Source organism: Bufo bufo, chromosome 8, assembly GCF_905171765.1.
Source record: "Bufo bufo chromosome 8, aBufBuf1.1, whole genome shotgun sequence".
NCBI classification, from domain to species: domain Eukaryota; kingdom Metazoa; phylum Chordata; class Amphibia; order Anura; family Bufonidae; genus Bufo; species Bufo bufo.
Window position 1 is genome coordinate 80084625 of NC_053396.1, and position 25991 is coordinate 80110615.

Genomic DNA, 25991 nt, shown 5'->3' on the forward strand with positions numbered 1-25991 from the left:
AACAGTTTGAGAGAATTTGCTCTACCTACATTTGGGACAAAGTCAAGCCTTGTATATCACACAAAATTATCCAGCTCCCCTCCGACAAAGGCGGAATTAGATTACCTAAGATACATAACACTAAAGAGCTATTTATTTAACCACTTCCCATCGCGGCGGCTCTCCCAGGTCACACTAACGGCTTACAGGGGGGTGATCCCTGATCACCCCCCTGTCATTGATCACCCCCTGTAAGGCTCCATTCAGATGTCTGTATGTTTTTTACGGATCCACGGATCCATGGACCGGATCCACAAAACAGATACGGACATCTAAATGGACCCTTATAGGGGGGTGATCAATGACAGGGGGGTGATCGCCCCATATAGACTCCCTGATCACCCCCCTGTCATTGATCACCCCCCTGTCATTGATCACTCCCCTGTAAGGCTGCATTCAGATGTCCGTATGTTTTTTACGGATCCACGGATACATGGATCGGATCTGCAAAACACATACAGACGTCTGAATGGAGCCTTACAGGGGGGTAATCACCCCATATAGACTCCCTGATCACCCCCCTGTCATTGATCACCCCCCTGTCATTGATCACCCCCCTGTAAGGCTGCATTCAGATGTCTGTATGTTTTTTACGGTTCCACGGATACATGGATCGGATCCGCAAAACACATACAGACATTTGAATGGAGCCTTATAGGGGGGTGATCAATGACAGGGCGGTGATCACCCCATATAGACTCCCTGATCACCCCCCTGTCATTGATCACCCCCCTGTCATTGATTACCCCCCTGTAAGGCTCCATTCAGATGTCCGTATGTTTTTTACGGATCCACGGATACATGGATCGGATCCACAAAACACATACGGACATCTGAATGGAGCCTTATAGGGGGGTGATCAATGACAGGGGGGTGATCACCCCATATAGACTCCCTGATCACCCCCCTGTCATTGATCACCCCCCTGTAAGGCTCCATTCAGATGTCCGTATGTTTTTTACGGATCCACGGATACATGGATCGGATCCGCAAAACACATACGGACATCTGAATGGAGCCTTATAGGGGGGTGATCAATGACAGGGGGGTGATCACCCCATATAGACTCTCTGATCACCCCCCTGTCATTGATCACCCCCCTGTCATTGATCACCCCCCTGTAAGGCTCCATTCACACATTTTTTTGGCCCAAGTTAGCGGAAATGTTTTTTTTTTTTCTTACAAAGTCTCATATTCTACTAACTTGTGTCAAAAAATAAAATCTCACATGAAGTCACCATACCCCTCACGTAATCCAAATGCGTAAAAATTTTTAGACATTTATATTCCAGACTTCTTCTCACACTTTAGGGCCCCTAGAATGCCAGGGCAGTATAAATACCCCACATGTGACCCCATTTCAGAAAGAAGACACCCCAAGGTATTCCGTGAGGGGCATATTGAGTCCATGAAAGATTCAAATTTTTGTCCCAAGTTAGCGGAAAGGGAGACTTTGTGAGAAAAAATAAATAAATATCAATTTCCGCTAACTTGTGCAAAAGAAAATAAATTTCTATGAACTCGCCATGCCCCTCATTGAATACCTTGGGGTGTCTTCTTTCCAAAATGGGGTCACATGTGGGGTATTTATACTGCCCTGGCATTTTAGGGGCCCTAAAGCGTGAGAAGAAGTCTGGGATCCAAATGTCTAAAAATGCCCTCATAAAAGGAATGTGGGCACCTTTGCTCATCTAGGCTGCAAAAAAGTGTCACACATCTGGTATCGCCGTACTCAGGAGAAGTTGGGCAATGTGTTTTGGGGTGTCATTTTACATATACCCATGCTGGGTGAGATAAATATCTTGGTCAAATGCCAACTTTGTATAAAAAAATGGGAAAAGTTGTCTTTTGCCAAGATATTTCTCTCACCCAGCATGGGTATTGAAAGGGCCCCTGGTTTGTCTGTGGGTGAACCTCCGGCCGGGCAACCACTGAAGACCAATACACGTTGATAGGTTTAAAATGGTTGTACCTTTATTTTGACATCGTAGACAATTTATAGATACAAACCACAAGATTACCATACAAACCACAAGATTACCATATACCTCCCCTAAGCTTAATCCAATCAGGTAACGAAAAAGTCATGATAATTTCGTAGAAACAAGGTACATATGTGACGCATTTATAATTCTTAGTATTCAGATATCTAACCACAATCTTTGTTGATTTCAGCTTTGTTCAAATATTTCTCGGAATTATCTTTGTTTATCTCGTACCAACATTTACCTGGTAAAATGTCTTGCACTTATCTAAACCACAGGTGAAGGTTAATATACAAAAAAATGCTTATATATATATATAAGGCCTCCTGCACACGACCGTTGTGTGCACCCGTGGCCGTTGTGCCGTTTTCCGTTTTTTTTCGCGGACCCATTGACTTTCAATGGGTCCGTGGAAAAATCGGAAAATGCACCGTTTTGCAGCCGCATCCGTGATCCGTGTTTCCTGGCCGTGAAAAAAATAGGACCTGTCCTATTTTTTTCATGGCCAACGGTTCACGGACCCATTCAAGTCAATGGGTCCGTGAAAGAACACGGATGCACACAAGATTGGCATCCGTGTCCGTGATCCGTGGCCGTAGGTTAGTTTTTATACAGACGGATCCGAAGATCCGTCTGTATAAAAGCTTTTTCAAAGCTGAGTTTTCACTTCGTGAAAACTCAGAACCGACAGTATATTCTAACACAGAAGCGTTCCCATGGTGATGGGGACGCTTCTAGTTAGAATACACTACAAACTGTGTACAAGACTGCCCCCTGCTGCCTGGCAGCACCCGATCTCTTACAGGGGGCCGTGATCAGCACAATTAACCCCTTCAGGTGCGGCACCTGAAGGGGTTAATTGTGCTGATCACGGCCCCCTGTAAGAGATCAGGGCTGCCAGGCAGCAGGGGGCAGACCCTCCCCCCCCCTCCCCAGTTTGAATATCATTGGTGGCCAGTGCGGCCCCCCCCCCTCTATTGTAATAATAGGTTGGTGGCCAGTGCGGCCCCCCCCCTCCCTCTATTGTAATAATTCGTTGGTTGCACAGTGTGCGCCCCCCCCTCCCTCCCTCTATTGTAATAATTTGTTGGTGGCACAGTGTGCGCCCCCCATCGGCCCCCCCTCCCTCTATAGCATTAACAACATTGGTGGCCAGTGTGCGGCCTCCCATCTCCCCCCCCATCATTGGTGGCAGCGGAGTTCCGATCGGAGTCCCAGTTTAATCGCTGGGGCTCCGATCGGTAACCATGGCAACCAGGACGCTACTACAGTCCTGGTTGCCATGGTTACTTAGCAATAGTACAATAGTAGAAGATTCATACTTACCGGCTGCTGCGATGTTCGTGTCCGGCCGGGAGCTCCACCTACTGGTAAGTGTCATTGCTAAATGAACTGTCACTTACCAGTAGGAGGAGCTCCCGGCCGGAAGCAGACATCGCAGCTCCCAGGTAAGTATGAATCTTTTACTATTGTACTATTGCTAGTAACCCGCTGCCACCAATGATCGGGGGGGGGGGGGTAGATGGGAGGCCGCACACTGGCCACCAATGTTGTTAATGCTATAGACGGAGGGGGGCCAATGGGGGGCGCACACTGTGCCACCAACGAATTATTACAATAGAGGGAGGAAGGGGGGGCGCACACTGTGCCACCAACGATTTATTACAATAGAGGGAGGAAGGGGGGGCGGGGGGGCGCACACTGTGCCACCAAGGAATTATTACAATAGAGGGAGGAAGGGGGGGGGGCCGCACTGGCCACCAATGATATTCAAACTGGGGAGGGGGGAGGGGGGGTCTGCCCCCTGCTGCCTGGCAGCCCTGATCTCTTACAGGGGGATATGATAGCACAATTAACCCCTTCAGGTGCGGCACCTGAAGGGTTAATTGTGCTGATCACAGCCCCCTGTAAGAGATCGGATGCTGCTAGGCAGCAGGGGACAGTCATATACACAGTTTGTAGTATATTCTAACTAGAAGCGTCCCCATCACCATGGGAACGCCTCTGTGTTAGAATATACTGTCGGAAATGAGGTTTCACGATCTAACTCATATCCGACAGTATATTCTAACATAGAGGCGTTCCCATGGTGATGGGGACGCTTCAAGTTAAAATATACCATCGGATTGGAGAAAACTCCGATCCGATGGTATAAAAGGGACTCCAGACATTACATTGAAAGTCAATGGGGACGGATCCGTTTGAAATGGCACCATATTGTGTCAACGTCAAACGGATCCGTCCCCATTGACTTGCATTGTAATTCAGGACGGATCCGTTTGGCTCCGCACGGCCAGGCGGACACCAAAACGACTTTTTTTTCATGTCCGTGGATCCTCCAAAAATCAAGGAAGACCCACGGACGAGAAAACGGTCACGGATCACGGAAAAACGGGACCCGTTTTTGCAGACCGCAAAAAAATACGTTCGTGTGCAGGAGGCCTAACTCGTATTGCAGTAAATGTAAAATATATGTCTAATGCACATGTTAGATATATGTGTAACAGGTATATATGTGCATATATATGTTTCTGCAGCTATGATGCCATGCATTCGGCAATTCTCTCTTCAGGTACCTCTATTACAAATGTGGCTTTCTTTTGCTAAAGCATGCATATCTCCTTTTAGCCATGCGGTTTTAAGCCTCAGACAGCCATTTCCTGTTTAGCTTGTGTTAATAGACCTTGTTGTCATAAGAGTATAAAATATTACCTTTAAAGAAGAACTCTGCAACTATTTAATACAAGCATATAAGGCTGAATTAATATATATATGTGAACGTGTGTGGATACAGACATAATTTCCTTACAATCCCCTCTTTGATCATATGGAATTCCCATTCCATATGATCACTCCTTATACCACACACCAATTCTCGGTATCTTTCTCAGGGTACTTCCCTTTTTAAGGGTGACATATTCACCTGAATCTTCTGGGGGTTTCTTACGCTTTATCAATTGAGAGGTTTTTCCTACTCCCCATATTGTGAACTTTATTAGACAATATATAAGGAGTAGAAATACCAAAGTCATCAAAATAACAATGCCTGCCTTTCTGAAGAAGTTGAAAATTCCGGAAAAGATACCTCCTGTCCAATCTCCTATCAAGTCAAAAGGGTTCCATGACCCAGGCATATTATGTAATTCCCCTTGTAATCTCTCCCTTTCCTCTTGATGACTGTTGATTATATCATGGTAATCTGGTACCTCAATGTCCTTTGTGTCTTTGGTGAAGTTAGAGAAATAAATGCAACAGATTTGTTTGTTTTCTGTTTGATCACACAGTCCAGTGACTGCCATCATCAGTCTCTCCTGTCTCTGCCTAATCACTTCTTGTTCCATCCTTATTTTTCTCATTTCTTCATTTATCATCCCCAGGTCTTTTGTGGTGATATTAACCCATCTCTCGACTAATTCCTGGAAGGCATCTACTCTTACTAGGGCCATTGCAGTTCCCGTCGGACCTAAGATGCTCATGTAAAACTTTTCCCATGTGCTCGTCAATGCCCTCTTTTTCCTGTGTGTGTTATGGAACATGAGCACCCCATGGGCTGGTCCCATCCGTACTTCTTTTCCTGATTGTGCACTCATGTATGGGAAGAGTTGGACCATAGTGCACCAACCTTTTGAACTAGTATCTTTAGGAAAAGGGATTGTAGTATGGCACCATAACCCACAACACACTATCCAGCCCTTTGGTAGACGAGGTGCCAGAATATCACTGAAGGTATTCTGCCCACTTCTTAGCCCCATTAAACACATCCATTGAACTATGTTGATAGGGTCAGTACTTCCATACTTAATGTCCGTTTTGTTTACTTGCTTCAACCAAGAAGTTAATGGGCCTTGAAAGACCTGGGGCTTATAAGATGGACATTCTGTAAGATTGTACTGAAACATTCTTTCTATTCTTTCATCAGCATCGGCAATGGCGACTGTATTGAGCCCTTTTATGTCTACTGTTTGATTTTGTAATATAGCTTTCTATGTCCAACAGTGTGAAGTTAACGTCTGTATTTGCACAGAATTTAGCATTAGCAAAATATTTCATATCCCTAGAATAATAATGACCATTTAAAAAACAAAAGTTTGGAGACTCGGAATACCCTTGTATCAAGAATGGTTTGTTAGTTGTTGTGATTTGTACTGTCTCTAGATCTGTTAGGTCGATCAGGGAGGGAAGGCGCATCGGTTTTGCTAGCATTGGATAAACGTGCTCCCCTGAGTGCATGTGTGAACAAACCCAACAGTCTCCTTTTCCCTCTGACTTTTGTTTACCAAATTCATGCATTAGCAGGAAATGATGTGGCACATTATTTGGGTCTGGCCAGTTTAATGGTTCTACGTTATCTTTTGGGAAAGATGGTGTGTCTATTATATCCTTTTTGAAGGTTGTCTCAGAGAGGAGACTTCTCTTCTGAGTTCCTTGTCCCTTTAATTCCTGTATTTTCCTTCTAGTGGCTTTGTCAATTGGACTGGGTGATAGACATAGGGAGGTATTCTTTGGGGACGCCCTGATAATTAGGATTATAGCGTCTAGTTTACATACCCCTTCCTTCTTTTGCTCATGCCAATCTATAATTCTATCTAACATTGATTGTGACAATTTATTTCTTCCTTTAGTACAACAGGTGATTTTCTCTTTTTTGTAATTGGGCCTATTAAATATAGATGCAGATCTTTTTGTTCTCTCATGTAAGGTTCCATTCACTTGTATCGGTGTGTGTGTCATAACTGCTTTCACAGTTGTCACTACTATACTATAGAGAATTGCGAGGGTACATATAATTGCCAAACAGTACAACAGGGATAATGGACACTTAGTAGTCCCGATCCCGCGACTTGTTTTTGCTTCAGTGTCCATATCAACAGTATGAGTTTCTTTTTCCTCTGTTTCTTCAGAAAAAGATGTTGTAGAACAAGGAGACTGGGGTGGCCTAGGGAGTTTTCTTTTTGGGGGTTTTTCCTTGACAACCCTGCTCCTGTCACCCCATGTCAGTACCCTTCGGAAGAAGAAAGGGTTTATCCATTGTCTCCCACCATCTGACAGTTTCATTCTCTGAATCATCTGCTTACTAAACGGTTCAGGAAAGTTTTGATCTTTCAAGTCCTCAGTTTCTAGTTCATTGGTATACTCCCTGAATATAAATTCTTCCTCATACAAGTCCTGCATAGTCTTTGGATCCTTTGGACAAAGTGGTTTTGGATAGCCTCTTAGCCATCGCTCATATCTACTTTGCAGGCTTGGGGGTATGATCAAAGTCATTTCCTTTGAAGGCATCCTGTCCAAAAGACTCATGTTTGTCCGGGGAATTTCCTGAGGACTCCTTCTGGTGTCTTCTTGAGCCGGCTGGCGTGTATCCACTGTGGACTCTGGTCAGTAAGGACAGCCGTTCGAGCAACTCTTAGAACCTCAAATGGACCTTGGTATATTGGACCAGTCTTGTGGCGGGCAGCTAGTTGTTTCACCAGAACTTTGTCTCCGGGCAAGAATGGATGAGTTGGATCTGTGGAAAGAGGAGGAAAGGTGACAGCAACCTTATCATAATTTTCTGAGAGTATACCTACCAAGTGTTTCACGTACTGTTCCTGCAAGGCAAAAATGTTACTGTCAGTATCCGGTTCCTCACGGGTATTAGGGGGTCGACCGAATAACACTTCATAAGGTGACAACCCTGTTTGTTTATTTGGTGTCGTTCTTATTTGGTAGAGAATGGCGGGTAGAAATTTTAGCCAATCTTTCAATGTTCCTGAAGTAGCCTTTTTTAACCTATCCTTAATGGTTCTGTTCATTCTTTCCACTACTCCTGCGCTTTGGGGGTGGTAGGCTATATTGAGTTTCCACTGGAAACCCAAAATCTTTGTCAGTTCTTGTATTAGTTTGGACTGGAAAGCAGGTCCCTGATCTGAATGAATTACCCGAGGGAGTCCATACAGTGAAATCCATTGATTTATCAATGCCCTAGCTGTCACACCAGCTGTTTCTCCTGAAGTAGGTATGGCTACACACCATCCGGAGAACCTACAGACTATTACAAGCAGATATCTTATATTCCCGGGTTGCTTTGGCATGTGTGTATAATCCATCTGCAAATCTTGCAGAGGGCCTGTAGGGGGTGGTAGATTCCCATGTCTCCCGTGTGCTTTTCCTTGAACATTATTCTGTGCACAAGTCATGCATGAGTCGACCAGATCGTCTATCAATCTCTGCAATTGATGTGTACAGAACAGTGACTTGTAATGTTCTGATATGTACTGTTTTCCTAAATGTCCAGGACCATGAAGATAAGATATTAGGAGCGGTGCTGATGCAGTAGGAACCCCCAATATCCGATCTTTTGTCCACATACCTGTACCTGTCGTCTGCAGTCCCTGAGATTTCCAGTACTTGATGTCCTCACTGGTAGACTGTTTCTGAAGTTGATATACTACTGACTCCCAGTTTTCACTTTCAAAGTCTGTCATGAATAATAACTTATTTTCCCTTCTCGTGTCTCTCCTGGCTGCCATTTTTGCTGCTCTGTCTGCTAGGTTGTTTCCCATAGCTTGATAATCTCCTTTTGCAGAGTGTCCTTTCACTTTTATCACACTTATGGCTTCTGGTAATTGAATTGCATGTAGCAAGTGATCTATGTATTTCTGATTCGCTACCTTCTTCCCGTCTGCTGAGATATACCCCCTATTTTTCCATATTAATGCATAATCATGCACTGTTCCAAATGCATAGCTACTATCAGTATAAATATTCACTTTGTGTCCTGCGAATATTTCACAGGCTCTTGTGAGCGCTACCAACTCAGCTTGTTGTGCCGAAGTTGTGACAATTGGTTCAGCTTCTATCACTTGATTTGGGAGCATGACTACTGCGTAACCTGTTTGGTATGTCCTGTCATCTGGTCTTGTGCATGATCCATCCACAAAAACATCTATACTGCCAGTCTGTGGTGTGTCCTTTAAATCTTCCCTAGGTGTTGTGCATGACAAGATTATTTCATCACATCTGTGTTCAGGTATTGGGTCTACTTGTTCGTCAGAACCTTCACGCTTAAGTCTCAAAAGTGTATGCAAAAATCTTATCACTGGTGAGGTGTCTGGACATGTCTTTATCAACAGGTTTGCCGTACTGAGTAATATGGTCTCATATGCGGACAGTCTCTGAGCTGTCATGTGTTGTGTGGTCATGTTTTGAAGGAGGGACAAGACTGTATGAGTGGTGAAAAGTTCCATTATATTTCCATGGACTATCTTAGTAGCATCCTTTACTGACATAGCCGCAGGTGCTAGTGCTTGGAGACAGTGAGGCATTCTAAGAACTACAGGAGGTAATTTTCTCGATAGGTATGAAACTGGCCTGTTTTTTCCCCCATGTGTCTGTGTCAGAACCGCTGCATAGGTTTCTCCCGATACCACACAGTATAATTGCAATGGCTTTCCATAATCTGCCAGGGCCAAGGCTGGGGCTTGGGTCAGGGACCGAATCAATCTCTCAAAGGCTTCTACTCTGTCCTCTGTCCACTCCACTACCTTTGGTGCTTCTGTGAGTGTAGTTTTTCTTAGGATCGAATCCCAATGGGAGCAATCGGGAATCCACTGCCTACAATACACTATTGACCCTAGAAAGGACAGTATTGTAGCTTTGTCCCTCGGCCTGCTTAGGGAGGTCACTGCCTTGACTCTAGCGGGTGAGATCTTTCTCTCTCCTGCCTCTATTATGCACCCCAGATACTCTACCTGGGTACTTGCATATTGGATTTTCTTCTTCGAGGCCAGGTGTCCTTTGCTTGCCAAGTGGTCTAATAAACTCTGTGAATCTATTTTGCAGGCTTCTAACTCCGAATTGGAGAGTAAAAGGTCGTCTGTGTACTGTATTAAGGTGGATCCCCTCTTTGGTTCCCAATCTTCCAATGTAGCCTTTAATACAATAGAAAAGGCTGCTGGGCTATCCCAAGACCTTGTGGGAGATGGGTCCAAGTCACCTGACCATCATCAGCCCACTGAAAAGCAAAAAGATTTTGTGCATCCCAAGCCACTGGTATGGAAAAGAACGCATTACTGAGGTCAACTACAGTGTAGTATCTGGATCCCGCAGGAATGGCCCCAAACACAGCTGTAAGATCTGCCACCAAGGGGGGAAGTGGGATAATTGCCTTATTTACCTTCCTCAGATCCTGTACCAGCCTCCATGTGCCATTAGCCTTTTTTACAGGATTTATCGGGGTATTCCAGGGACTGACAATTTTCCTAAGAATTCCCATCTGCAAGTATTTCTCAATTTGTGGCTTTATACCCTCTAACTTTTCCTCACTCAATGGGTATTGTTTTTGAAAAGTTGGCATAACCCCCTCCTTCAAACAGGGCCGGTAGGGCTCACAGTTAATTGTTCCTACTGAGTCTTTACATTTTGCCAGATTGGATGATTTTCAGGGACATTGGTATGCTTAAAAAAGAACCCATTCATGTCACGTCTCTTTGGGTTTGTCAGGTCACATTTCATTGAGGTTGCTGTCAGTCTTCCTTTTTTGTCAAAGACTAATGAAATCTGTAATGCTGCCATTAAATCCCTTCCTAATAGGCAAACGGGGCATTCTAGTAGGACTGCAAAAGACATGTGCGTCACTAGTTCCCCTGTAAGAGTACAAACCGGGAGCGGTGCTGTCACCTTAAGTATCACTGTCGTCCCATTTATACCATAGAACTTCCTTCGGCTGCATTTATCAATTAATGAAGTCTATTTTGTTTACACTTGCAGTCGTTGCTCGGTTGTCAAGCAATAAATTAACTCTTTAATACCATCAATTTGCAGTTTTACTTGTGGTAAGACTTGCCAATAGTTGGAACAAAATGCATAACTGAAGGACTGGGCTCCTCGTTCTGGGCACACCTAATAGTAATTGTTCCCCCGTGGGGACGGGTACTGTCATGTTCAGACCACATCTGTAAGTCTGATAGCAAATGGGTTGTCTACTCCCCCCATCCTGTGGCTGGCCAGTGTAAGTAAATACGGATCTCCCCTGGTTTTGTCTCTTGTCATATCTTGCTGTCTTTCTTGTTGTCTGAGGCCCCCCTCGGTAGTCAGAGGCGGCCTCTCCCTCTGTATCCTCCTCCTATCTTCATCTCTCACCTTTGGACAATCCCGCCTCCAGTGCCCTAGACTCCCACAAATGCACAGCCCTAGTCTCTGATTTCTTTCTACTCTCCAGGTCTCTGCCTGGCCCCTACTTCTCGGACCTCTTCTATTATTCCTTCCCCGGGAGAAACCTGACATCATCATGTAATTGCTTTCCCCACCTGACAATATAGACTCCTGTTGTATGTCCTGCTGCATTAACAATGGAAATACTCCTCCCTTTTGATTGAAAACACCAGAGGCCGAGCGTTTTGCTATGTCATCCATAAATTCTGTCACTGATTGAGTAAGCCATTCGTTATTCACTAATTTTATTAGCTGTGTTGTCTTAGGGTCCCCATTTGTCATACATGTAGTCTTGAACAATTCAGGTGAATTCATTCCTGTACTGCTGTAGAGGTCCAACAGTCTCTTACAGAAACTATAAAAATCCTCTTTCGGCTCTTGTTTTGTATTTAGCATTGTGTGTAAGCCTGAATCCCCTTTGTATCTTTTCATCCATTCTACTCCTATCTTATCCCAAAACTTTTTCCAAATCTTGGGGCCATCTCTCTCTCCTCCATCCCTAACTTCTTTTTCTGATGCCTTCATTATCTTTTCTGGATCGATTTGGGAGCCAGTGTCTGGGTCTATGGCTGAGAGTATTATCTGAATATCCTCCAAAATTAAATGGCTCCCTGCGGTATACTTCTGCAGAAACATAGCTGCTGCTCTAGGGTCCTTTTTTGGATTGGGGCACATATCTTTCAGTTCCTTCATTAATCCTAAAGGAAGAGGGATATGGACTTCAGTGTTACCCACAGTAATCATGGGAAGCCACAGTTGTGTGCCTTCCCTATCCCCTTCCTCAGGTGTTAGAGTGAGTTTGGAAAATTCATCTGTCAGGGGTTGGACTACTCCAGGTATTCTAGGGCTAGAGGTTGCCAGGGGAATTCCATGTTCCAAACTGTCCGCCTCTATCTGTGTTTCAATTCCTGTTGTCCTCCTACCGTATTCTTCCTGAGCCTTGGTTTCCCAGTCCTTCTTCACCCTCCAGTACTCCTGTCTTAGTTTTTCTATCTCGGTCAGCAGCTGTTTTTTTTTGTTAGTTACAGCTCTGGTTCTGCCACACTCTCCTCCCAGAATGCCCTTTAATTCATCTATCTGTTGCTCACTAGGAAGGTCAGTATCATCTGGGTCCTCGTGATTATATATGATGGGAAAGACATCCTGAAGGGGAAGTTGTTTAATGTGGACTATGTCTGTCTTTAGTTTATCCCTCAGTTGAATCAGCTCATGTACATAAATGTCCATGCTCTCTCTATATTCAATTCTTTTTTCCTTAGCTTGTTTGACTTGTGGAGTCACATCTGCTTGTTCCATAAGTGCTGCTGCCACTATAACTGCAGTACTCAAAAGGGAATCTCTATCCCCCAAATCCGGGTACAGTCCGGTTCTCTTTTGATTCTCACCAGAAAATAATAATAATTCTGGTGCGGTTGCTTGTTTTGGACAGGGGACCTTATCATAAGGGTCTTGTAGCATGTCCTCTGTAGGGACAGCTGGGAGTATTGCCTTTTGTGGTTCTGATACCGTCACGTCATATGCCGGTGGCTTTTCTGGCAAGGAGGGCAGAATTTCTGACCATGGAACTTCTTCCCTTTTACTCATTGTCCCCCTATCCTGTTTTAAGTATATGTGATGGGTTGGTGGAAATCTCTTTCTGTACTCTTTTAATGCCTTCTCCCATTTCTTAAAACATGTTTTCATATAATCTTCATCCCAGGCACCAACGGGATAGTTATATTTTGGGTGAAGCCCCACCATTTTTTTTAACCTCCTCCCAGTCTCCTTCATTGCGAGGACCTACATCGCTGATCTGCGTACTACACAGTTGCTGACTGCGGTCACAGATATTTACCCAAAATGGATCAGTTACACTAATCCCACAGGTGCCTGATACAAAATGTAACGGTGTGGGTCTGGTCTCTGGCTCACCATCCAGATCCTTTCCCACGCCGTTACCCATAATGTTTAATGAAATCGACAATGAACTCTATACATATATATTCAAGCAGCAAACAATGAGGTGGAAATAGCAGCAATTAAATAGCAGGAAGTAATTGTGTTAGTACTGTTATGTTGAGAATCAATTAAGCCAGCACAATCAGATTTTCCACTAGCACAATATTCTTATAACACGTGTAAAATATCTAATATGGGCAACACCATTTACGAACTTAATAGACTGCAGTAATCAATGTCACTTTCCAAGTTTTAACTGTACAGTTATGTTCTATAAACAATTCACTCCACAGACAATTCTATTGAGTTAGAAACCAACATCTGCATTCAGATGTATGCGTTTCCCTCACCTTTTTTTTTTCCCATATGTATTCCTTTTCCTTATACATATATTCCGGGTACCTTGTTTCCTTGTTTCACATAAATCCAGAGTTATCCTTTAACTCAATCACATAAATCCAGAGTTATCCTTTAACTCAATAAACCGTCAAATGAGACTAATTCCCACTTGAAAAATCCCTGCCAACGTTCGAAGAGACTAGTTCTACATTCGAAAAATTCCCTGCCATCAATATGATGTATGTTCCTGGAACAACATCCCCTGCCAACCACTGTGCCTATAGGAGATGCCGCTCCTATCAGGATACGCAGAACACTTAGTGCTGCCTCGTGTCTGTCCCACAGTCCTATGAACACTAAACTAACCTGCCATCAACTAAACTGCCATCAACTAACCTGCCATCCAGTATACATCAGAAATTCACCGTATCCAGGAGAGAAACATTCCAACCAACATAAGTAGTGGCAGAAATTATTTACTCACCTGGATAGTCAGTGAACCATCCTCTGCTACCAATTGAAAGGGCCCCTGGTTTGTCTGTGGGTGAACCTCCGGCCGGGCAACCACTGAAGACCAATACACGTTGATAGGTTTAAAATGGTTGTACCTTTATTTTGACATCGTAGACAATTTATAGATACAAACCACAAGATTACCATACAAACCACAAGATTACCATATACCTCCCCTAAGCTTAATCCAATCAGGTAACGAAAAAGTCATGATAATTTCGTAGAAACAAGGTACATATGTGACGCATTTATAATTCTTAGTATTCAGATATCTAACCACAATCTTTGTTGATTTCAGCTTTGTTCAAATATTTCTCGGAATTATCTTTGTTTATCTCGTACCAACATTTACCTGGTAAAATGTCTTGCACTTATCTAAACCACAGGTGAAGGTTAATATACAAAAAAATGCTTATATATATATAACTCGTATTGCAGTAAATGTAAAATATATGTCTAATGCACATGTTAGATATATGTGTAACAGGTATATATGTGCATATATATGTTTCTGCAGCTATGATGCCATGCATTCGGCAATTCTCTCTTCAGGTACCTCTATTACAAATGTGGCTTTCTTTTGCTAAAGCATGCATATCTCCTTTTAGCCATGCGGTTTTAAGCCTCAGACAGCCATTTCCTGTTTAGCTTGTGTTACTAGACCTTGTTGTCATAAGAGTATAAAATATTACCTTTAAAGAAGAACTCTGCAACTATTTAATACAAGCATATAAGGCTGAATTAATATATATATGTGAACGTGTGTGGATACAGACATAATTTCCTTACAGGTATATGTAAAATGACACCCCAAAACACATTGCCCAACTTCTCCTGAGTACGGCAATACCACATGTGTGACACTTTTTTGCAGCCTAGGTGGGCAAAGGGGTCCACATTCCAAAGAGCACCTTTCGGATTTCACCGGCCATTTTTTACAGATTTTGATTTCAAACTACTTCGCACGCATTTGGGCCCCTAAAATGCCAGGGCAGTATAACTACCCCACAAGTGACCCCATTTTGGAAAGAAGACACCCCAAGGTATTTCGTGATGGGCATAGTGAGTTCATGGAAGTTTTTATTTTTTGTCACAGGTTAGTGGAATATGAGACTTTGTAAGAAAAAAAAAAAATCATAATTTTCCGCTAACTTGTGACAAGAAATAAAATGTTCTATGAACTCACTTTGCCCATCAGCGAATACCTTAGTGTGTCTACCTTCCGAAATGGGGTCATTTGGGGGGTGTTTGTACTGTCTGGCCATTGTAGAACCTCAGGAAACATGACAGGTGCTCAGAAAGTCAGAGCTGCTTCAAAAAGCGGAAATTCACATTTTTGTACCATAGTTTGTAAATGCTATAACTTTAACCCAAACCATTTTTTTTTTTACCCAAACATTTTTTTTTATCAAAGACATGTAGAACAATAAATTTAGTGAAAAATTTATATATGGATGTCGTTTTTTTTTGCAAAATTTTACAACTGAAAGTGAAAAATGTCATTTTTTTGCAAAAAAATCGTTAAATTTCGATTAATAACAAAAAAGTAAAAATGTCAGCAGCAATGAAATACCACCAAATGAAAGCTCTATTAGTGAGAAGAAAAGGAGGTAAAATTCATTTGGATGGTAAGTTGCATGACCGAGCAATAAATCGCTAAAGTTGTGGAGTGCCGATTTGGAAAAAAGGGCCTGGTCACTAGGGGGGGTATAAACCTGTGGTCCTTAAGTGGTTAAGCCAGATCGCAGACTGACTTAGACGTCCTAGCCACAAAGATTGGGTTCACTTGGAAGAAGATATAACCATAAAACCTGAGATAGCTTTGCTATCTCAGGATATATCAAAAAGAGGAGGAAATTAAGGAGAAAAAAATAAGAAAGTTCAATAGAGATGCTCTGCCAGTATGCATCAATACAGGGGATAAAGAGACAACTAAAAACATTGATGATGTTCCCACTCAAAATCATTATGATCTGTTAACACACATGTGAGGAAAAAGACTTGATAGAAGAGACAAACCTCCCTGAAAAAGAAAAAGAAAAAGAAAATGTAGATGGAAAAAAGGAGGAGAAAAAAGAGAAAAAATAATGAGAAAGATACAATAATACAGGGACAATACGGAGATAGAAGAGAAGAGAAGAAAAGGAAAATCGAAAATCGAAAAATTAATACAGGAAGAAGAATGCCCACTATAAAGAAAACAGTAAGAAAACAGTAAGGCAATATTTTTTCAGGTCCGAAGAAAAGGAAATACAAAAGGGGATGTAGAGGGGGAAATTCGCCAAATGAAAAAACAAGTAAAAAACCCTGAAAAAAGGGAAAATAAATATTTAATTTTAGCCGTCACCCACTTACTTAGAGCAAACTACAGATCTTGAAAAAGGGATTGAAATTTGCCCCAACTGCACCTTTTAGGAATGAGGAAATTTATGAGGAAACTAGCGCTGAAAAAATATTTTAATTTTATTAATTTTTTTATTAAAGGGAAAAAGAAGATTAAAATGAAAATATGAATAAGTTTACACATACCAAGTTAAAACCTAAATCTAGATATCATCCATTACAAGAATATTCTCCGGCCTTGAATGCTTTTATGAGTTAAGCGACAAAGGAAATAACAGAAATAAAACCCCCCAAAAATCTAAAATATATGAGTAACATTAAGAAAAATGAAAAGGGGGCAATTATATCAATGCAAGAAAATAATAAAACCATTATCATCCTTGCGGACAAGGACAGAGGAATAGTCATTGTGAATAAGGAGGACTATGAAAATGAAGCAAATAACTTGCTGGAAGATATAAAAACATATACAAAATTGAAGGGAGGTCCTACTGAGTGTTTCAAAAAAGAGCTTAAAGAACTAGTCCAAAAAAGGAAAAAATGGGGGTGTTTTGTTTAGGAAGGAAGCTGCCATTATTGATAATAGACACCCAAGGATAGCTGCTTTTTATCATAACCTGAAGATACATAAAAATGCCCAAAAACCCCTGGGGAGGCCAATTGTATCTGGGATTGATTGCCTGACGAGCAACCTTTACAATCACGTGGACCAACACCTTCAACCATGTGCACAAACCTACCCACCTATATAAAAGATACAAAACACACATTGCAGATCCTAAATGAGATAAAATGGCAAGCAAATTATATAATCGGCACATTGGATGTAAAGTCACTGTATACTGTGATTGAAAACAAAAAAGGATGTAAAGCAGCAAAATTCTTCCTTGAAAAAAGGGGTGAGATGCCAAACGAACAAATTAGGGCTCTTTCACACTTGCGTTGTCCGGATCCGTCATGCACTCCATTTGCCGGAGGTGCCCGCCGGATCCGTAACAACGCAAGTGAACTGAAAGCATTTGAAGACGTCTTCAAAATACGTTCAGTGTTACTATGGCACCCAGGACGCTATTAAAGTCCTGGCTGCCATAGTAGTAGTGGGGAGCGGGGGAGCAGTATACTTACAGTCCGTGCAGCTCCCGGGGCGCTCCAGAATGACGTCAGAGCGCCCCATGCGCATGGATGACATGATCCATGCGACACGTCATCCATGAGCGTGGGGCGCCCCGACGTCACTCTGAAGCACCCCGGGAGCCGCACGGACGGTAAGTATACTGCTCCCCCGCTCCCCACTAACCTTTACCATGGCAACCAGGACTTTAGCGTCCTGGAAGCCATGGTAACCATTCAGAAAAAGCTAAACGTCGGATCCGGTAATGCGCCGAAACGACGTTTAGCTTAAGGCCGGATCCGGATTAATGCCTTTCAATGGGCATTAATTCCGGATCCGGCCTTGCGGCAAGTGTTCAGGATTTTTGGCCGGAGCAAAAAGCGCAGCATGCTGCGGTATTTTCTCCAGCCAAAAAACGTTCCGTTCCGGAATTTAAGGCATCCTGATGCATCCTGAAAGGATTTCTCTCCTTTCAGAATGCATTGGGATAATCCTGATCAGGATTCTTCCAGCATAGAGCCCCGACGACAGAACTCTATGCCGGAACACAACAACGCAAGTGTGAAAGAGCCCTTAACTATATAGGAGATTGCATTTTATTTATTTTACAGAGGAATTATTTTTATATCAAGAAGACTTTTGCCTGCAGATGTTGGAGACCGCGATGGGGACGAGGTTCGCACTGGGGTTCGCTAATTTATATGTGGGGTGGTGGGAGCATCTCTGAATCCACCATAAAGGGCGGGCTCTGTGTCGGCCTCGTCCAATGGCGGCATTTTATAGATAATATAATTTTTCTATGGGAAAAAAGTGAAGAAGCGCATTTAGAATTTTTTTAAGAGATTATTAAAAATGAGTTTTACCTAGAATTCACACCTAGTTTTAGTAGGGAATCCATACATTTTTTAGATTTAATTATTTATATTAAAGAGAGAAAAACTGCACAAAAACATTTAATAAACCTACAGACAAACAGGTTTATTTCAAGAGAAATCTGTCACCTACCAAGGTGGCTAGATAATATACCCTGAAGCCAGTTCTTGCGGATCAAAATAAATTGTACAAAAATAGCAGATTATGAAAAAGAAGCAGATGATATGCAAAAGAGATTTGAGTATAAGGGTTATGATGGAAACAAAAAACTGAAATAGATGAATTAAACAGACATATGCTATTGGAAATATACTATTATATATACTATTGGAAAATAGGGAGCAAAAATTAAAAGAAGAAAAATTCAAAGAAGAAATCACAATCCCACCCGTCATCACACAATATAATAGCCAAACTAGACTGTTAAGGAACATTTTTAGTAAGCATTGGGATATCCTGAAAGAAGATAAGATAATTGGGGAACATGTCCCCAATATACCTAGATTTGTGTATAGAAAAGCCAACAATATGGTGGCATCTACGAATAAATGTATAGCCACCCAAGGGAAACGCTATAAAGAACAACTAAATGGTTTCTTCCCATGCAGAAAATGTGTGGGCTGCAAAAAAAGCACGATCCATTAGATTATGTGCCAAAATAAAAAATACTGATGGCTCATATGAACATAGTTTTAGAGACGTTATCACATGCAATAGCCGGGGGGGAAATTATGCTACTATAACCTGCCCCTGTGAAAAGATATATACAGTATAGGGCACACAAAAAGACAGCTGAAAAAAAGAATAGGTAAACATATATATATATATATATATATATATATATATACACAGGTCCTTCTCAAAAAATTAGCATATTGTGATAAAGTTCATTATTTTCTGTAATGTACTGATAAACATTAGACTTTCATATATTTTAGATTCATTACACACAACTGAAGTAGTTCAAGCCTTTTCTTGTTTTAATATTGATGATTTTGGCATACAGCTCATGAAAACCCAAAATTCCTATCTAAAAAAATTAGCATATCATGAAAAGGTTCTCTAAACGAGCTATTAACCTAATCATCTGAATCAACTAATTAACTTTAAACACCTGCAAAAGATTCCTGAGGCTTTTAAAAACTCCCAGCCTGGTTCATTACTCAAAACCGCAATCATGGGTAAGACTGCCGACCTGACTGCTGTCCAGAAGGCCATCATTGACACCCTCAAGCAAGAGGGTAAGACACAGAAAGAAATTTCTGAACGAATAGGCTTTTACCAGAGTGCTGTATCAAGGCACCTCAGTGGGAAGTCTGTGGGAAGGTGAAGAGGTGAGGTGACCAGACCCTGAGGAAGATTGTGGAGAAGGACCGATTCCAGACCTTGGGGGACCTGCGGAAGCAGTGGCCTGAGTCTGGAGAAGAAACATCCAGAGCCACCGTGTACAGGCTTGTGCAGGAAATGGGCTACAGGTGCCGCATTCCTCAGGTCAAGACACTTTTGAACCAGAAACAGCGGCAGAAGCGCCTGACCTGGGCTACAGAGAAGCAGCACTGGACTGTTGCTCAGTGGTCCAAAGTACTTTTTTCGGATGAAAGCAAATTTTGAATGTCATTCGGAAATCAAGGTGCCAGAGTCTGGAGGAAGACTGGGGAGAGGGAAATGCCAAAATGCCTGAAGTCCAGTGTCAAGTACCCACAGTCAGTGATGGTCTGGGGTGCCATGTCAGCTGCTGGTGTTGGTCCACTGTGTTTTATCAAGGGCAGGGTCAATGCAGCTAGCTATCAGGAGATTTTGGAGCACATTATGCTTCCATCTGCTGAAAAGCTTTATGGAGATGAAGATTTCATTTTTCAGCACGACCTGGCACCTGCTCACAGTGCCAAAACCACTGGTAAATGGTTTACTGACCATGGTATTACTGTGCTCAATTGGCCTGCCAACTCTGCTGACCTGAACCCCATAGAGAATCCGTGGGATATTGGGAAGAGAAAGTTGAGAGACGCAAGACCCAACACTCTGGATGAGCTTAAGGCCGCTATCGAAGCATCCTGGGCCTCCATAACGCCTCAGCAGTGCCACAGGCTGATTGCCTCCATGCCACGCCGCATTGAAGCAATAATTTCTGCAAAAGGATTCCCGACCAAGTATTGAGTGCATAACTGAACTTAATTATTTGAAGGTTGACTTTTTTTGTATTAAAAACACTTTTCTTTTATTGGTCGGATGAAATATGCTAATTTTTTGAGATAGGAATTTTGGGTTTTCATGAGCTGTATGCCAAAATCATCAATATTAAAACAAGAAAAGGCTTGAACTACTTCAGTTGTGTGTAATGAATCTAAAATATATGAAAGTCTAATGTTTATCAGTACATTACAGAAAATAATGAACTTTATCACAATATGCTAATTTTTTGAGAAGGACCTGTATATAACATCCAGAGAAAATTCGATCTAGACATTACAAGGAAAAACATGAAGGAAAATTTTAGGTTCTATTTTTTTGTGGATTAGAAATAGTGAAGATGAACAAAAGGGGAAGTGAATTTTTAAAAATAATGTCAAGGGCTGAAACTAGATGGATTTTTAATATGAGCACGCTGGTTGCGATGGGGTTAAATGCTGAGATTGAATTATTTGGTTTTGAATAGGATGGAGGGAGTATGTAGGATAGAATAAATGAGCAAGCTTTCAGTGTACCAGCAAATAAGTAGTCAAATCAATGCAGACAACAATGGAGAGTATATATAGAAGGTAGCTAGTAGTGCCATACAGAATCCCTGATGAAGGATAGCGATCTATCTGAAATGCGTTGGAAGTGTTTTGGCACAGTCAGCCACCGTAGCTCATACTGTGATGTCAATAGGTGCTCCTGTGGAGCGCGAGCTTCGGATAGGGAACGGAGTCGAGCCACACTCCTAAACAGAAATACCAACCTACTATATATTGGAGAGGTTAACTGCATATGAAGCGACAGTACACTGGAGTGTAGAGGGAAGTGCCGGTGGTAGGCGATAAGATATATATATATAAATATATATTATAAATATATAGAAGATAGATAGATAGATATATATGCCCCATTGTGTTTATACAGTATATCTATATATGTATAGATATGCATATTGGGCCCTGTAGAGGGAAGTGTATTAATATTCTCATAGATTCAATTCCCTATCAACTCATATCAACTCTTCAATCCACTAGTAGATACAGGCCCATGTTTACAGAAACATTGGTGTTGATAGCCTGTAGGCCATGGCTTGCATTGTTTAAGGTTTATAATAGCTGATTAGTATCTAGTCCTTTTTTGTGCAGACCCAAACAATCTCTTGGTGACTTTCTAAACCAGTTTTTTTAAAGCAAAGGGTTAGCCACACCTCTGCCCATGGCCAAACACCTTTCCCCTACTTATGATAGATAAATAGTCCAGCATTTGGGACTAGGGGGGAGATCATCACCACAAAAAGAGGAAGGACACATGAAGGAAGAAGGGTTGAGCATGACATCACCTCTTACTCAAGAAATTCTGACCTGCCTTATAAAGACCTATGTATCTGTCCATGGGAGAAGAAGATTCTTCAATCAAGATGGAAGAAGAAGTGTCAGAAGAAAGTCGTGCCTTTGCTGAAAGGAGGCCAGTCCACGGTTGCCAGAGACTAGTAAGGTGAAGCCATTCCAGAGTTAGACCAGTAAAAGATGACAGTGGGAGTGGCTGATTGAGTGCCTGAAGATTGACACTGACAGATGAAAGGAGAAGTGTCTGAAGAAAGTCGTGCCTATGCTACGTGGATCGACCTAGAGACTGTGAGGGTGAAGCCATTCCAGAGTCATAAAAAGACTACATTGGGAGTTGCTGATACCTGAAGATAGACACTGAGAGACCGCAGAAATGAAAGGAACCAAGAAAGTTCTAGACCAAGATCCAAAGAGAAGAAGACAGTGTATTCGGTGGATGAAGACGTTTGGTTACGTTGAAGGGCAGGTCGGAGGTGTCGGTTGCGTTGGGCGATGTCTAAGTACCTAAGGGCCAGATTTATACTTCAGTCCTTCCTGAACTCTCACCAACAGTGAGTGGGGTTGAGGAGGCAAATATATTCCAATCCTTCCCTTTTCGACAACAGAGGGATTGTGGAGAGAAGTGCATGGTAGGCGTATATATATATATATATGCCCCATTGTGTGTATATATCTATATATGTATATATATATACATATTGAGCCCTGTAGAGGGAAGTGTATTAAATTTTCCCTAGATTCAATTCCCTATCAACTCTTCATCCCACTAGTTGATACAGGCACATGTTTACAGAAACACTGGTGTTGATAGCCTGTAGGCCATGGCTTGCTTTGTTAAGGTTTATAACAGCTCATCAGTATCTAGTCCTCTTTTGTGCAGACCCCAAATAAGCTGTTGGTGACATGCTAAACTTGTTTTTTATAGCATGGGTTATCCACACCTCTGCCCCATGGCCAAACACCTTCCCCCTACTTATGATAGATAAATAGTCCAGCATTTGGGACTAGGGGGAGATCATCACCACAAAGAGAGGAAGGACACACATAGAAGAGGGAGGATGAACCGAGCAGCTTCATGTAGGAAGAAGGGTTGAGCCATGCAGCCCCTGCATTACCCCCTGGAATGGCTAGGTAGCCCTTTCCCTATAGCACTGATTCCCTGATATCATTAACCCTATCATTCCCACTCAGGGGCGGATTAAGTGCATGATAGGGCCGGGGCTGTCTACCCAACTTGGGCCCCCCCCTCTCCATTTTAGTTTAGTTTAGTATTCCCTCCCATAATAATTTGGCCCCATACAGCCCCCACATTCCCCCCCCCATGTACTCAATTTAACTTCCCTAATATGTCCTCCTGTGTGTAGCCCCCCCCCCAAAAGTAGGCACATGAAATAAAAAAATAAAAAATGAACAAAAAAATGAAAAGATAAATACTCACCTATGTCCAGGGCCAGGCGCTTGCTCGCAGAGGAAGGCGGGATGAGTCAGGTGCGTCACAGTGCTGCGTCCTGGCACAGGCGCGCGATTACGTCATCACGCACGCCTGCGCCGGGATTTCTCTACCGCATAGGCCTCAGGCCTACAAGGCCTGAAGCCTATGGCGGTGATCGGCGACGGGACAGGAAGCTATGCGCTCCCGCGTTCGGGTCAGCGTTGGGCCCCCCAGCGGTGCTGGGCCCGGGGCTGCCGACCCGAACGTCCCTATTGTAATCCGCCACTGTTCCCACTGCCACCAATAACCCCTGCTATACCCCCTGCCTTGCATTACCCCTATACATTAATCCCTACAATCCCTGCAATAACCCCTGCTCTGCATTGCCCTGATTCCCCTACCTTTTACCAACCCTGGGTTTACCCTTTCCTATGTTAACTCTTGCAGTGCCACACCCTGTAGCCCACAGCTACATCCCTGCCTATACCCCTGGCCTGCATAGTATTAACCCTTGCAGTGCCACTACCCCCGGTTAACCCCTGTAACCCTGTATACCCCACAGGGACAGCGTATAGTCTGTGGTCGCTGTAACGCAATTAAAAGCACAGAGTTCAGGAAAAGTATAGCAACAGCTGGTAGTTTTAACTATAGTATAAATAGGCGGAGTCATCAATAGACGACTCACGCCTAATTATGAATATTAACCCAAAATATTAATAATTAATATTTCCTTTAACACTGTGGAAACTGAAATCTGCAATAAGGTAAATAACCTTGATGAAAGCAATCTGTGTCCATAGTGAGTCTTCAGTAGCTATACTAGGATTGGCAGGAAAAATATGCTAAATTCCTTGATCATACCAAAAGCAGGTCCTCCCAATCTCTCTACCAAAAAAAAAGTTCTTCTAAGGCCCCTTTCAGATGATTGAGTTTTCCACGCGGGTGCAATGCGTGATGCGAACGCATTGTGCCCGCACTGAATCCGGACCCATTCATTTCAATGGGTCTGTGTACATGAGTGTCGTTTTTTATGCATCACTTGTGCGTTGCGTGAAATTTGCCGCATGTTCTATATTCAGTGTTTTTCATGCAATGCTGGCCCCATAGAAGTGAATGGGGCTGCGTGAAAAACGCATCGCATCCGCAAGCAAGTTTTTCACTGATAGTTGCTAAGAGATGTTTGTAAACATTCAGTTTTCTATCAAGCGCGTGAAAAACGCATCAATGAGCATTTCACCTGCGCGATAAAAACTGAACTGAACGCAATCGCAAACAAAACTGACTGAACTCGCTTGCGAAATGGTGTGAGTTTTCCTGAACGCATCCTGAACGCATTTGGACCTAATCCGTATCGTTCGTGTGCAAGAGGCCTAACAGTTTTGAGATAATTTGCTCTATCTACATTTGGGACAAAGTCAAGCCTCGTATATCACACAAAATTATCCAGCTCCCCTCCGACAAGGGCATAATTAGACTGCCTAAGATACATAAGAGTAAAGAGCTATTTATTGAAGCCGGATTGCAGACTGGCTGAGACGTTATAGCCACAAAAATTGGGTTTACTTGGAAGAAGGTCTTACCATAAAACCTAAAAGAGCTTTACTCTTGCTCTACCCCTCAGATGTAAATGGGAAAACTAGGAAACTGGGAAATCACATCTTGGCAGCTGCTAGACTTCTAATCCCACTGCACTTGAAATCTGGAGAGGCTCTCTCAACTCTACATTGGTTAAACAAGATGGACCAGATCGCCAAGTTTGAAGAAATGTCTTACTGTGAATCAAGGTCACATCAAGCTTTCTCTCTTATTTGGGCACCTTGATCCCATCACAGGAGACTTCTCTATGACTCCTGCCCCTCACCCACTCCTTCTTCTTAGATTTCACATCTGATCGTATTTATGCTCTTATTCCCAATGGACGTCGTACATCTCATACGACCATATGTAACCTCATTGTCCCACTCTCTGATACCCTGGCAATCTGGATAGATAGGGTTCGCCCAGGAGTCAGTGGCTCCCCTCCCTTCCCATTTTATATTCTCCCCTCACTCTTATGCCTCTTCCTCCCTCTTTTTGCATGTTAAGTGGCTCTAGTGTTTGATATGTTTAGTGGTGTCGAGATTACTCCCGAACAACGTCTTTGTAATGTCAGTTGTTCCATTCGAGCATTGTAACGAGTATTAAATGTACTATTATCTGCCCTTAAATGACATATCCAAGATTCTCTGTACTGACACCGTCAGTTTATTTCATTATGTTACATTGTTTCCGCTATTTCTAATTTAAAAAAAACAATAAACAGATTTTAAAAAGAAAATAAAAATATTCCTAATCACTGTCCCTACACCTTAGAAGAGAAAATAAATAAATGACAGTTACATTTAATAAAGCTAATGCGTAGGCATTTAACTATAACAAATCACACATTTTCCTTTGATGGGATTTTTAAGTAAATATCACTCAAACTGGAGCCAGAGATTGAAATTCCTAGGGTTGTTGAGCTAGACATGTTCTTAAACGAAAACAAAAAGGAGACATTTAGCTCAATATTGTTTAAAATGCATATATTATGACACTTTGCCATCACAGTGCATGCCAGGAGCAAGATGTGTTGGACAAAATGAACCTATTGTAGACAATGCTGCCGCTATATCAACATGGTTTATTACTTCTGGCTTGAGTGGCTGCGAAGACTAGGAATT

General features: G+C 42.4%; 1 long non-coding RNA gene across 1 annotated transcript; it reads right to left on the minus strand.

Annotated features, from left to right (window-relative positions):
* Window positions 1-4932: 4932 nt before the first annotated feature.
* Window positions 4933-14110, minus strand: LOC120977130. The gene is made up of 3 exons (XR_005773828.1): window positions 13978-14110; window positions 7072-7530; window positions 4933-4947 (listed from the first exon to the last, which is right to left on the minus strand). It is a non-coding gene; the product is annotated as an uncharacterized LOC120977130 (long non-coding RNA).
* Window positions 14111-25991: the final 11881 nt, after the last annotated feature.